This window comes from Varanus komodoensis, unplaced genomic scaffold, assembly GCF_004798865.1.
Source record: "Varanus komodoensis strain SLA01 unplaced genomic scaffold, ASM479886v1 scaffold17, whole genome shotgun sequence".
Classification (NCBI taxonomy): Eukaryota; Metazoa; Chordata; class Lepidosauria; order Squamata; family Varanidae; genus Varanus; species Varanus komodoensis.
Genome location: NW_025335505.1, coordinates 25615221 through 25629935, shown reverse-complemented (window position 1 = coordinate 25629935; position 14715 = coordinate 25615221). Strand labels below are relative to the sequence as shown.

General features: G+C 39.4%; 1 protein-coding gene across 14 annotated transcripts in view; it reads left to right on the top strand.

Annotated features, from left to right (window-relative positions):
- ATXN1 (ataxin 1) overlaps positions 1 to 14715 on the top strand; it is a 472419-nt gene that overhangs the window by 314165 nt on the left and 143539 nt on the right. For 8 of the 14 annotated variants that reach the window (XM_044426652.1, XM_044426654.1, XM_044426653.1 and 5 more), the window contains one exon: positions 11413 to 11483. The exons of 5 other annotated variants lie outside the window; for them this stretch is intronic. The gene's annotated coding sequence lies outside the window, so the exon portion shown is untranslated. Of the gene's footprint in view, positions 1 to 9992; positions 10085 to 11412; positions 11484 to 14715 lie in introns of all 14 variants that reach the window. One more of the 14 variants, XM_044426646.1, reaches the window with a different exon arrangement.

Genomic DNA, 14715 nt, shown 5'->3' with positions numbered 1-14715 from the left:
ACAATGTTGATCTATAATACAGTGTTGTAAGACTGAGCTTGTGCAACCTTTGGACAACCTCCTCCTTCCCCAGCACAAACTTGGAGTTAGGAAGTTGCAGCTGCTTTTTTTTTTTTTTTTTGGTTAACCACAGTTTAATATTGTGTCTGAACCCTAGACTTTGGTTAGTCATAACTGTAGCTTACTTAAAGCATGTAGTTTAATGAACCATGTTTTTATAATTAACTTATGAAAAGCAATCCATAATTACAGCTAGTCATGGTTTGAGCTTTGATTTGTCAGAAATGGAAGCAAAAGCTTCTGCAATTCTCACAGCCACTTGGAAAGGGGAATGCACAAGCCTGAGACTCAAACAGACTTGTAATGCTGGTTTAGCATTATGTCCAAATGAGGCTGTGGTTGACATAAGTCTTTGATGACCCTAGCCAAAGAGGGGGGAAAAGGATGGAAACAGTGGTTTCCTAGGTAAGTGTATAAAGCAATCTAGTTTTGCCTTGTTGCTTAGTTCAAGGATTCCTCCACTACTATACCATTGAAACTAAGCTGATTCATAGGACTTTGGTGTAAATTGTGAAATAATCTTGAATGCTGCTTTGTAGACAAAAAAGGATGCATTTGTAAGAACAGTAAAGCAGCATCTCAGAAAAGCCAGGATTTTCTATTATGCACCAGTCATGTGCTTGTACATTCAACTGATTTCTTCCCCATTTCCTTCTTCAACAATCATGACCGCTAAACAAACCAAGACAGATTTGTTTAGTGTGTCATTGGATCTAGGGTGTCTGTCTTGTCTCTCCCTTTGCAAGCCAAGATTGAGAATCAAGATTTGTTCTTGGTTTACAAATCCTGGGTTGTTTGGGAACATCAATTTAGGATTTCTGCTTTGGACAACACACTAAACAAACCCTTGCTGGATTTCTATACTTAGTGCAAACACAGGAATAAGAGTTTAAGGACAGACTGTATAATTTTGTAAACAAAATCTTTGTTTGGTCATTGTACTACCTTCCTTGCAAGCTACCCACATAATTTATTGACAGCTGCTTTTTGTTCCCAATGTTTTTAATGAAAAATTTCATGCCCTTGCATATTGAGTCTACTTTTCAGAAAAGCATGTTTGCTTCTATAAGCCATTTTAAGCATCGTCTGTCCATGTCATATACTAATCAAAATGCTAATCTACCTCTAGCACATCCTTATGAAGGTAAACTCTGCCTTAGAGCTGGCACCAGAAGCTTATTTTCATGCTTATGTGGAAAGTAAATAATTTAATTGACTTATCTAAATTGTTTAATTTACAGTGTCCAATAACTACATAAAGCTCCTGTTCACATCTCTTAACTTAGGGTACTGCTAGATAGCCTTTCCCTTTTGTTGTTCTTTTGTCACTAGGCCCTCTTCACCTGAAACCTTCAACATCCTGCTGCTGTTTCCCATGCTGGCTCTGAGCTCCATTCAGTGTTGTGTCTTCCTTTGCCTCACAAGAATCTGTTTCCTTGCACCTCCACCCTTAACCTTCTCAAGTTCTTCCCTTTTATCTTTTCTTTTTTACTCTTCCAAGAAGTCCATCCCACACCAAACATTTTGAACCTTCTGCACAAGACATCCATAGAAGCCTGTATCTTGGGTCTCAGAATCTCAACGTTCTGTTGTATTGATTACCATCCAGTCTCTTCTGTTTTGTGTAAATGCCCTTCCATATTTGTTTCATTCAGAATTCAGAGAGACAGTCGCAAGAGAATGGCAATGCTTTCCAACACGTTGCCTTAGCATGATTAAATAGCACAGATGTCCCCCATACTAACCCATCCTTTGTCCATATTTCTCCTTTGACTTCCTCTGTGGGTGTCTGTTTACCTAGGCAATTGCTGCTTTCACAGCCTCTTCTGCTTTACTGGTCCTGCTGTGAAGCTTGAGAATTTTTTTTCTTCTGCTCTGTGTAAATTGCGCTGGACTAGCTTAAAATATTGTCAACTAAAATGCAAACCTGTCCTGACACTTGTTAAAACATGTTTTCAGCTTTGTTGGAAAAAGTCCACAACTTTCAAAACAGAATTCATGTGATCTACTCCCATCTGTGAGATGGTGATGTGTGTTCATGTGTGTGGTAGGTCAGGCTATAACACAGCTATTAAAAATCTGAATACATAGCCAATAGTCTTTGAGTCATTTTGTAAGCCAGATTTATTTTTTAGACTCAAAAGCTGATATTATTTGTTTAAACAAGTCCTTTAACTGGAATTAACATAATAGACAATGGTGTGTGTGTGTGTGTGTGTGAGAGAGAGAGAGGGAGAGGGAGAGGGAGAGGGAGAGGGAGGTCTATAGTAACTGAAATCACAAAGCAAAGGGGCATGTCAGTCTCATGCCTTTGCTCTACACAGGTGGAGAGGAGGATACTGAAGATAAGTTTTTGTACTAAGACTAAGTAATCTAAGCTGTTGTAAAATCATTGCTCTGTGTCCTTACTACCCAGTTATGGGGATATGATACCAGTCACAGATATGCTGTTTACCCCTGTAGTGATTCAAACACATATTATTATTACATTTTTAATTATTAGTGCCCATTTTCCTCTTGCAAGGAAGCTATGGTGGCTCCTGCTTTGCAGTCTAACATTTTAATCACTGCAGCGCACTGGCTATTGTAAGGAGCCTTATTATATTAAGAACCACTGCCTGGATTTGTTTTGTTTTTGTTTTACTTCCCCATCCTTTTATTGATTTGTATCATGTCTGAGATAAGAGAATGTCTTGTTTTAATTAAGCTGCAAGTCACTCTGGGGATTTTTCCAGCCGAAGAGAAGGGTATATATGCTATAAATATGCCTTATTTCAAAATGTATATGCCATTACATTTGGCAGAGGCCGTATTTATTTATTTATTTATTTATTTATTAAAAGCTTTTGTATGCCGTCCTATTATACATGATCTCAGGATGGCTTACAATATTTAAAAAGACAATTAAAACAATTTCAATAAATTATAAAACAGAACAAAACAATAAATCACAAAACAAACGGAGCGACCAAACTTAAAAACTATTACATTTTAAAATGCAGTTTGAATAAAATGGTTTTGGCCTGGCGCTGAAAAGAGTATAAGCTTGGTGCTAGGCGTACCTCTCTCGGGAGTACATTCCAGAGTCTGGGCACCACAGCAGAGAAGGCCCTACTCTGAGTTGATGACCTTTTTACCTCTCTTAGAGAGGGTTCCTGGAGTAGGACTTCTCCCATATATCTTAAGGAGTATGAGGGCATATAAGGAAGGAGACGTTCCTTCAGGTGTCCTGGTCCCAAGCTGTTTAGGGCTTTATAGGTCAAAACCAGCACCTTGAATTGGGCCGGACTTCAACCGGAAGCCAGTGGAGCTGCTAGAGGACTGGCATTACGTGAGAGTAACGCACGGTCCCCGTCAGCAGCCTGGAAGCTCTATTCTGTACCAGTTGCAGTATCCAGACTGTTTTCAAGGGCAGCCCCACGTAGAGCGCATTGCAGTAATCCAAATGGGAAGTTACCAGAACATGTATCACTGTTGCTAGGGAGTGCTCATCCAGGTAAGGATGCAGCTGATGGATCAGTCGAAGTTGTAGGAAAGTACTCCTTGCTATCTCCGCCAACTGGAACTCCAGTGACAGCTCTGGGTCAAGGAGTACTCCCAAGCTGCGGACCCTGTCCTTTAGAGGGAATGCTACCCTGTCCAGAACTGGGTCAAAATCACCTACTAGAGATGTGCACGGCCCACCAACAGGACTTCCGTCTTAAAGGGTTTGAGGCTCAGTTTATTATCCCTCATCCAGCCCATTACCTCGACCAGGCACTGGTTCAGTACAGCCACCGCCTCACCTGGAGCAGATGTAAATGAGAGGTAGAGCTGGGTGTCATCAGCATACTGATGACTCCACAGCCCAAACCTGATGACCTCTCCCAGTGGTTTCATGTAGGACAAAATAGAGCCTGGCAGAACTCCATGGAAAAGCTGCCATGGCACAGAGCTATAGTCCCCCAGCACCACTAGCTGGAATTGGCCGGCCAGATAGGAGTGGAACCACTGCCATGCAGTGCCTCCTACTCCCAAGTCAGCCAGCCTATCCAAAAGGATACCATGGTCAATAGTATCGAAAGTTGCTGAGAGGTCCTGGAGAACCAACAGGGACGCACTCCCCCTGTCCCTCTCCCTGCACAGGTCATCGTACAGGGCGACCAAGGTAGATTCAGTACCATAACCAGGTCTGAAGCCAGACTGAAATGGGTCCAAATAATCAGTTTCATCCAAGAGTGCCTGGAGTTGTCCTGCCACTACCTGCTCTAACACCTTGCCCAAAAACGGAATATTGGCCACCGGTCTAAAGTTGATGGCCTCCTCTGGGTCCAGGGATGCCTTCTTCAGGATAGGCTGGATCACTGCCTCCTTCAAGGAGGGGGGTGGGACCCGGCCCTCCCTCAGTGAGCCATTAATAATCTCCTGGACCCAGAGACCAATGCTGTAACTGGCCTCCTTAAGTAGCGTGGAAGGGCAAGGGTCAAGAAGACAGATGGTAGGACGTACCATCCCAAGCACGTTGTCCACATCATCAGACCGCAATAACTGAAACTCAACCATTAAAGATGGACCAGCTGGAGCTTTCCGTACTGGAAGAGTATCAACTGTGGAGTCCAGATCGCAGCGAATCTGAGCAATTTTTTCCTTAAAGTGCTGGGCAAAGTCGTCACAGCAGGCTGGCGAAGATGTGACCACGTTTTCCTGGCCAGCATGTATTAGGCCTCGCACTATTTAGAAAAGCTCCGCTGGACGGCACTGTGAGGAAGCAATGGAAGCGGAGAAGAACTGCCTCTTCGCCGCCCTCACCGCCACAGCATAGGCTTGATAAGGAGCGCGTAAGTGTGTTTGGTCAGATTCATCCCGAGATTTCCTCCACCTGCGCTCTAATCATCTCCCAGCCTGCTTCATCGCCCGCAACTCAGCCATATACCATGGTGCCTAGCGGGCTCCACTAGGTTGAGTTAGGAGATGGGCAGGCAGGTAAAGCAACTAAGGAAGTGGAGATACAAAGCATCACTCAACAAGTCTGGGAACACTATCCTCTTACTTGGCTTTGGATCCTGAGTGACTAGTCTTCTGACTCTACCCCATATAGCAGTTCTCTAATTTGGTTGCAGGTTTCATGCTGGTTTTGCCACCCAGGTCTATCCCATTTTATGAAATAGGGGAGAGGAAAAAAACAGCAGAGAATGTAGTGAGATATTATAAAGCATGACTTCTAGAGAATGATACTAATTTGCTTTTTGAGACAGGTACAATAAATTACTTTGCATCAGAATTAATATTACTTACACTGACATGTTTCCTCCTCCACAGACTACTGCTGGGTTCTGAGACGATGATAAAGATATAGTAGTCATGAAATGGAGGTGGCACTTTACTTATTTAGCTTCTTTTTATATGGCATGTTACCAAGACAGGTTATTTACTCAAAAAATGTTTTATAATATGCTTAATTATGAGGAAGTGGCTTTCACTTTGATTAGTTTCCACCTTGATTAGTTCAAAAGAGAGAAGTGTTGTAGGCAAAAATATAGTCCTGAAGGTAATTCTGATATTAATTTTTTCTAGTGTTAATTTTTCTGGAGTTCCAAATTAGTTTGCTTTGATTCAGTACAACTGACTTGTAAATTGTCTCTGTTGTAAATTCATATAGTTTGTCTTCCAACAGTTGTATCAAAAAAAAAAAAAAAACTCTCAGCTTCTTTGAAAGGTCCCCAGTTTAAAAAGTAGTTTCAGTTTGGAAATTTAATGTGAAATTTTTACAAAGAGAAATTGCTTCTACTGAACGTTTATTTTTTTTCACTCCCTTCTAATTTTCTTTTAAAGTGTTTATTGGCTGAGTCCAAAGCTACAATATTATTTCATTTTTATTCTGCCTCTTTTTCACTAACCAAGAAACCAAAGTGATGTACATGGTATTCCTTTTCTCTGTTTCAGCCACACAACAACCCTATGAGATATGTTAATGTGAGAGTCAGTGATTGTCACAAAGTCACCCAATAAGCTTCATGATAAAGTGAGACCTTCTGCTAGGAATATGGTCTAAAGTTCCAGTTGAACACCCTGACCACTGTTACGCACTGGCTCTAGACTCTAGACTCATATGACTGTATTTGTAGCTGGTGTTGCCTGGAAAACGTTCCTAGAGGAGGTGTGAGTGAGAAGCAGAATAGGTCATCAGAATGTATAACTGACACAATAGATTTAATGTGCAGGGATAAAATATCATACAGTCCTTCCTGAATGTTAAACTTGAGATTAACTGTTTGATTTCCTCTATATTAAAAAAGTTGTCCTCATATGGAAAGCTGCTTGACCTTCTTCCTGACTTAGTTTTATTACATGGGTAGTTTTATTACATGGAAGCAATGAAACCAGCAATTCTCCACTTGTAGACCTGTAGTGGCCCAGGAAGGATTTGTATGTTATATTTCTGCCCTATTGTATGACTCTGGCTGGAATGGAGAAGTATGAGAGAGATCACTGAAGGATGACAAATGACTGGGGAGACACTGAATTGGGTTTGAGAAGCTATAGGCTTCCTTGTGGAGTTTGTGGGGGAGTTGGGGAGGATAATGTCTGGCATCCCACGAAATATATTTAAAGTCTATGCCTTCCAGTCTTTCATTGGAACTTACTTCAAATACCTATCCCTGGGTTTTTCTTTTCTTTTGTGTGTGTGGGAGGGTATGCCATAATAGAACTTAATTTTTAAGGCCACAACCCTCAAGCTTCTTGGCTTAAATTTTCTAGTTAATGGGTTAAAGATAACTGCATAACGGTCTGAGCCTGGAATTATTCATAGCGCAATGATAAAATTCTGCTGAACTTTGCAATTTATTATAGTCAGGGCATGATTGTTTGTATACCAGCCCAGCATATGGACCTAGTGGTAGTATAGTATGGAAAGGAAGCAGTTAGCATGTGCATGGAATTTGATACACACTCTAAAATTCACAATAAGATCTAAAAGTGGCTTGACCTACCGAGAAAAAGGTTACAGCTACAAGACTGTGAACTTCTCTCAGCCAACTAAATAAATCTGATGTAATATTGTTGATTGTGTTAATAGCCCTAAATAACCCTAATTATCTGTGGGGTCATTAAGCAAGCCCATAGGCAGTTTATTCTGAGAACTGTACTATGCTTTGTATTTATTCATGAATTGTAATATAAATTTTATCTTGTGGTAAAATAAATATTAAGGGAATAAGAAAGGATATGGATTCATTTATGAACCACATGTGTTGCTTTTAGTAGATGAAGTAGCATGGATTTGATGAACTCTGTTATTAATATGAATATGCTAATAGTAAGCACAGACCGCTTATCGATCAGTGATGTAATTGTCCTACAAATGGATAGAGGGGAATGATGTAATACTTATCAAGTTACTGAAGACATTGACCTTGAGCAAGATCAGGTGACTGAACATCAGGACTAGGAACAAAACATTCTTAAAAGCAAGTATGTCTGAATAGGAATGGCAGATCATATGTACAAGAGTGAATTTCAGGCAATTTGCTCATCTTTCAAAAGATGCAACACTTTCCCCAATGATTAAAGGCAGTGCTTAATAGGGAGGACTGGTTTTAACTTGTTTGTTTTACTTTTGACATCCTGTAGCATTGCACAAATAAACCACATCATTCATTTTGAAGTATTAATTCTGAATAGTTACCATTTCTATTTTCATAACAAGAATAATCTCAGATTGGAATCAATCTCCACACTGGAGAGCCAGTTTGGTGTAGTGGTTAAGAGCATGGGACTGGGACTCAGACGACCTGGGTTCTAGTCCCCGCTCAGCCATGGAGCCAACTGGGTGACTTTGGGCCAGTCACAGACTCTCAGCCCAACCTACCTCACAGGGTTGTTGTGGGGATAAGATGGAGGAGGAGATGTAAGCTGCCTTGAGCCCTTTGTAGGAAAAAGGCAGGATATAAATCAGTCAGTCAATCAATATTAGCATGAACTTTTCCACCCAGGATCATGAACTAAAAGAATTGCTTGGGTGAAGGATAGAGAATCAGCCTTTTTGGATTGCAGCCCTAAATATGCTTACTTGGAAATGAACTCCATGAAAAAGTACTGGGCCTTCTTTTCTAGTAAAGATGTTTCGCATAAAGGTATGCAACATAACTCATGTCTAATTTTAAGCTTAGAGAAGCTGGAAAAATTGATCTGTGCATTCTCACCAGTAGAGTATGTCCCTTAAATGCTTTAAAAACCTTCCTGTTAACACAGTTAAGCATATTAAGAGGTAGCTAATTAATATGAAGATAGACTACATATATTTAAGTAGAAATAGATATATTACTTGGAATTACACTGAAACAATCTTCTCTATATTTGCTTGTAAAGGAACAAATGAATCAACTCTATGTAATGCAGTATAAAAAGGATATCTCTGATAGTGTGCCAGCTGTGATGCTCTGAAGTATTTATTTTGGAAGACACAGTCCTTGACAAGATTGCATGTGTACAATGCTAGTTGTATTATTTGTGCAGCTGTTGGTTGTGGTAGCACATTCTCCCTTGCCTGAGAGTAGTTACACTTGCAGCTAACCTCTGTAGGTCATTGAGACATCTATAAAACTGCCATGAATTAGCAGTACTAATTGACCAGCATTGATAACTATGGTTTCAGAAATTAAACATCCAGTAAAATATATTCCTGCATTTGATCTGGCTTTTGGACATGGAATTGCTGTCCAATGCATCTCAGTATAACTGTTCTCAAGAGATAAGAGAGATAGTTGCATCTTTTTGTAAGTGTTGGAAGGAACAAAATTGGCAGTAGGGGATGATGGAGGAAACAGAAAAATCCAAATACTTGGCCATGAGGTCCATAGTTTAGGCTGCTGTTTGCCTATAACAGTCGATCAGTTATTAAATCAATGTTTATCACACAGAAGCATGAATACACACCCCATTTTTACTCAGCAGCCCATGATCAGCAGCTCCTGTTGAACATGACATTCAAACCCAGATAGTTGGCTTGTTTAGGGAATAGAAATACAACAGTTAACCCATCTTTAGCCTCTAAACAACCCAGCAGTCTAGGTGTCATACACAGCAATCACATGTTGCTGAGTAAAGCTGGAAAATCCTATTACTACTACTGCTACTACATTTATATCACACTTTTTTCTTCTTGGAAAGAATCTAACCCAGCTTACATAGTCCTCTTCCTCCTCCATTTTATCCTTATTACCCAAATCTGGGAAGCCTTGCAAGGCAGTGAGTTTGCTTAGTGTGCCTGACCAATAACAAATCAGTTGAGACAGCTCTTCAGAAGAAGGTAGTGTATTCCAAGAATAGAGGGGACTACACACAAGTGAGCAAATCAATTTCTAACTTGTATACTGCTGATTGAACATTATATTCCCCCTCCCACTGCTTCACCCGTTCTTCTAGTGGCATGTTCTTGCACCAGTCTTGTCTGGTTCCAACCAACGTCAGCTGCACCATCCTTGCCTCTCATGGTATTTGGGGGCGGGCGTGGGGGGCAGCTAACTTCCTTAGTTTATACAGGGATCAGCCATTATTGTATGCATGATGAGTTAGAGTGCCTCTGAGCCTTGAGGTTTCTGATCATCCTCACTACAGCAACTCTGAGGTAGGTTAGTCAGTGACTAGTCTAAAATCACCCAGTGAGCTTCATAGCTAGATGGGACCTAATACCCAGACCTCCTGTGTCTCATTTACAGATTTATTATATTGTACATATTTTAACTGTGCTTTGTAGATATAAGCTCGTTACATCTTTGTAACTTAAGGAACACAGAATGTGTTGTTTAAAATTCGGTTCACTCATAACTTCAGCATTAAAACGAAAATGTGTGATTATCTGAACAAACTTTTAAAATTAATGTATTAACACTATAATTTTATGAGCAAACCCAGTTGTACATAATACAATTGAGCTTTCTGTTTTATATCAGAACAGAGGCAGTTTAACAGATAGTTGCTGAAGCATTTGAAGTGTCCTAGAAGCCAGAAGGACCAGGCAGAGGTTTTAAGGACTGGAAGTCTGGTATGCAACACCTGCACCTGATTGTGAAGAATTGATTTGGATGAAGTTTAGGGAAATCTAGTCTGAAGGAAAAGTATATTTAGAGTTTATTTAGCTGGGAAGACTTTATTACTCATTAGTAATGGTAGCAACATGTATTTAAGTACCTTTGCATACTTTTAGGGGCAGAGCAGGGCTAGGTAACAAAAATGCTGTATTTGGGCACTGTGGCATTTTCTGTGGTCCCCCAGTGCCCCACCAATGAAATTTGGAGTTTAGCAAAAGCACATACTTGTAGTTTGCTATTGAAATGTAGCGTTATGGAAGCAGCAAACAGGGCTAAGCAAAACAAGCCTCTTTTTCATGTCTTCATTGTGCCACAGAATTATGGCAGCAAAAAGCACATTTATGCTTTTAAGAAGAGACCTTTCCACCAAACTGGTATGCCACTGGAATTTGGTGGCATATTTGGTGGACTGAGAGCTAGAGAGCAGTCCCCAGTGGGGTCGTAATACAACCTCCTGGACTCTGGAAATGGTTCACCTCTAGTATAGCGGGGTTAAATTGGTAGTGGTAATTAAAGGTTCTAGAGCTGAGGCAGTATTCCCTGAAGCCTATTTGGGAACTTTATTAAATGCTGTAGAATAGATCCAAGCCTCAGAGTTCTTGTAAAAACAGAAACATAGGTGGGATAATCCACTCATTGTTTTGCTGCTTGTGGTGTGAGTGGCATGATAGCCTCCTGGGTTTGTTTTCGTACATGTGGATTTTAGAGCAACATTCACTGACTGTTACAGCGTCTAACTAGAACAAGCCAGGAAATACTGGACTTTAAAAAAGAAAAGCTGAACGGTCAAGAATGTACATTTTCTTGACATACATCTATGGTCTTATATCATGTCATTTTTAGAAGTCATTTTGGTATGGTAAAGGTTGGCTAGCAACATGAACATTTAATTCATTATTCTGAAAAAAAAAATTCATAATCCACATTAAAAAGAAGGGGTCTGTGCAAAAGATGGTAAAGATCTTCCCCTACCCTAATTATTTTTTCAGATCTTTTCTATTATTTCTGAGATCCTGGAGTTTTATATGCCCTGTTGTTTCATCTCTTGTTTTATCTGCAGAATTTGCTCTTTATTTTTGAAGGGTGTGATAATGCAGAGCAATAATATTAAATTGTGAGCCACCTTAAAAATCTATAAGAACTGTAAAGTAGGATATAAATTACTCAGCAAAATAATTGAACTAAACCATAGGGTTTTTAGAAGTAAAAACCTGATAATGGAGTTTTGCTTTGTAATTTCCAGCTTAAGTTCTGAAAAATATTCTTGATCCTCCTCCTCCAGGTCAGTTAGCAGAAGTTGTATATTTGAAAGCCAAGTAGAAAATTCTAAAGAAGTTTGTTCAGGCTGACATGGTGAGTAAATAGCTTTCCCTCTCTCTCTTAATGACAAACTTTCAGGTCTCACAAAGAAAGCTATATATCTTCCAGATATGATAAACTAAGATCAGAACGTACAAGGAAGCTATTTTAAAGAGTCCAAAATTTACAAAATTGCAAGCTTTGTGCAAGTTTTTAAGTTCTCCAAAACTCTTCATCTGGCTTTCTGGTGATGCAAAAAGCACAGCATGGGTGAAGAAATGGCAAATTCTAAAAATTTGTGCTGATGTATCCCTGTGGTCTGCAGTTCAGTTTGACCCCATCTCACAATGAGAATTTACACTCTGAATGTATTAGGGACAATCCTGTGGAGATGAGCACAAGCCCCCTAACTCAGAGGGTCATGCTAATCCAATGCAGAGTGGGAAAAATGGCAGAGGCCTTCTTGTTCTTCCCAGTCTGCATATTTTCAAGACAGTCATTTTCAACCATTGAGCAACGGCATTTCAGAGGGAGAGAGGAGGAGGGTGGTGAGGCCTTTAGCCTGACTTCCCTCATCCCTTCTCCTCCCTGCCCTGCTAAATGCTCCCGCCTACCCGTCTACAAAGAACTTGGAGAGCAGTCAGCAAGGTTTTTCTGCACCGGCTGCAACAGGTCAGGGGCAATCAGAGGTCTGATTCTAAGGTCAGTATACAGTCTCTGACTTGACATCTAGGAATCCAAGAATCCTATGAGCCTTCAGTGTGTAGGAGCTGTAGGATCACTCCTAGAATGTGCTGTCCTATGCACATTTAGACAGAAGAATGTTCTCCTACTCCTAGCAAGGCCGAGTGGGTATGCTGGGAGTTGTAGGTCTTTCTTCTGTCTAAACATACATAGGATCCCTTAGTTAGTCAGTGGTACGTGTTGCAGATATCAGGTTATGCTTAGCAATGCATTTTGATATGGAGATAGGTGCTTGCTTCTCTATTTCTACTTAAGTCTGGGTTTTTTCTTTCTTTCATTGAGTGAACCACACAGGTCCCTGAGTTGACATGGAACAGAAGTGTAGAGAATTTTTTTTTAATATTAGCAAACCTGGAAATTGATTGCACCATCTAAAATTATTGTATTGTAGAGAAAAAAAATATTCTCATGAAGCAGCACAGCTTTCTTTGTTAGCTTATGGAAAGAAAATTATCCTGATTTAAATAACCTGGCAAACTTAGTCTCCTGCTTTGGATTTTTTAATTTCCTAATTTGGAATATGGTACCAACTTTTTTTGAAGGAAGTTTTCAAAGGAGGTATTCATTAATATATAGCTATATCATATGTAGGGAGCAGGTACTTCTGCTTCAAAAAACATTTTCCATCTGTGAAATGGCTTTGGAATAGGTTTCAATAAATTTGAAGGACCGCATATATTTTACTTGAATATTTTCTACTAAAGATTCCTACAGTGAATTGAGATAGACCATACTGCTACTAAGAAAAGACCTGCTTTTTGTACACAGCACTCATTTTTTAAAAAGTACTTTCTCCCATTTTCCTTTCTTTTTCTCCTCTATTTCTAAAGAAATACAGAAAATGCATTTTTGCAGCATTCTCCCCTGTCATGTCATGAGCAAATTGATGTGCCTATCTGAAAGATATGTCACAACCTATCAGTTTATTTCTTTGAGATCCATTAACAATCATTCCTTTTATGTGAATATGGATAGTGCCATTCAGCTGAAACAAAAAATATTAATCATAGTTACACAGCATTGTAGAAAAGACTCCCATACTGGAATAAATGTATTTTCCATGTTTCTGCCATGATAATCAGTACCAAAAGCTACCATGCAGACTATAGTGGACACATTTGTATTGATGATTTTGTGAAGGTACTTCATGAACCAGCAAAATGTTACTCTAGGTTTTGTGATCATACATTTTTTTCTAAAGTATTCTGAAAGATACTACTGTTTCATGTGCGATCATGTGCTATGGAAATGGGAAAGTGTGGAAAATGATTGTGGGAGTCATTCTTAACATGAAATTACATTGGTTTTTGAACTAGAAGGAGTAGGAACTTCATTTATCTTAACAATTGTACTTGCACTCATATTGTTGAAACCTTGGAAACTAATGGCTAATCTACAGTATAGTTTACTGCAACTGAGAGTTCATTTTGTTTCAGAGGGCATGATCTGAATTTAATTTTTCACCTGGTACTTTCACTTTATAAATATATATATTATAAATACATATGTCAATATGTAACTATAAAGGGAGCAGGCAGAGATCTCCACCTTAAAAAATTCATAAAACTTACTTTTATGTTAATACAGCAGTTGGTTATCCAGTCTGTTGTGACCAGTCATCTTCCCCACCTTCCAAACACTTAATGGCAAAAAGCTTTCCATTTGCCTGCATAGCTATGCATTGAGCTAGCATGTCAAGTCACCTTTGCTAAGCTGGAAATGTGTAGGCCTGCAGCTGGCTGGATGACCAGAAGTGAAAGCAGAGCAGGGGTTAAACTAAATTGTCTTATAGGTGTCTTCCAACTCTAATTCTGTTCTGATCATTATTATACTAAAGTTTACTGGGTATACTAGATTTTTTATATGAAAGAGTATTGTAGAAGTTAATAACAAAAGAAACAAGTAAAGTTAGAATATCAGTCCTTAGAGAAATGTGGCTTAGTAATAGCAAAATGAATACCTCTACTCCCTTCCAAAGTCCCTCTTGCCAAAAACAAAAACCTGACTTTACCTTCAGAGTGGATCATGCTGCTTATACACAGAGAATGAAGTTAACTCAGAATTTCAGTCTCCAGAGATTTTTGTGCAAGGGTACATTTTCTCGGGGCCTTGTGATAGTCTGAAGAGTGTCTGTGCTTGAATATTGCAAATATGTTTTGGATGCCACATCAATCAATAACTTTCAGTGTAGGATCTGCTGTAGACTATTGGTGTTGACAAGTGCTAAACATATGCATAAAGATAATAATCTTGCTTGCTGCAACTATCTGTGACACATAAATTAATCTGTGTAAGAATATCAGTTTACTGAACTGCATTGATCAAATAAGCATGGCCTTACGGTCTTGATGAGAAGTCAACCTACTTATCCTAATATATGTTTACCCATTAAAACACACACACACACACACACACACACACACACACACACACACACCAGTATGTCTTCATAATCTGTTTTTAAGCAGGGCATGAATGATTTTAAGTTTTCTCCCTCTATTTTTAAATAAACTAACCAAACAATTGATGTTTGTTCTGCATT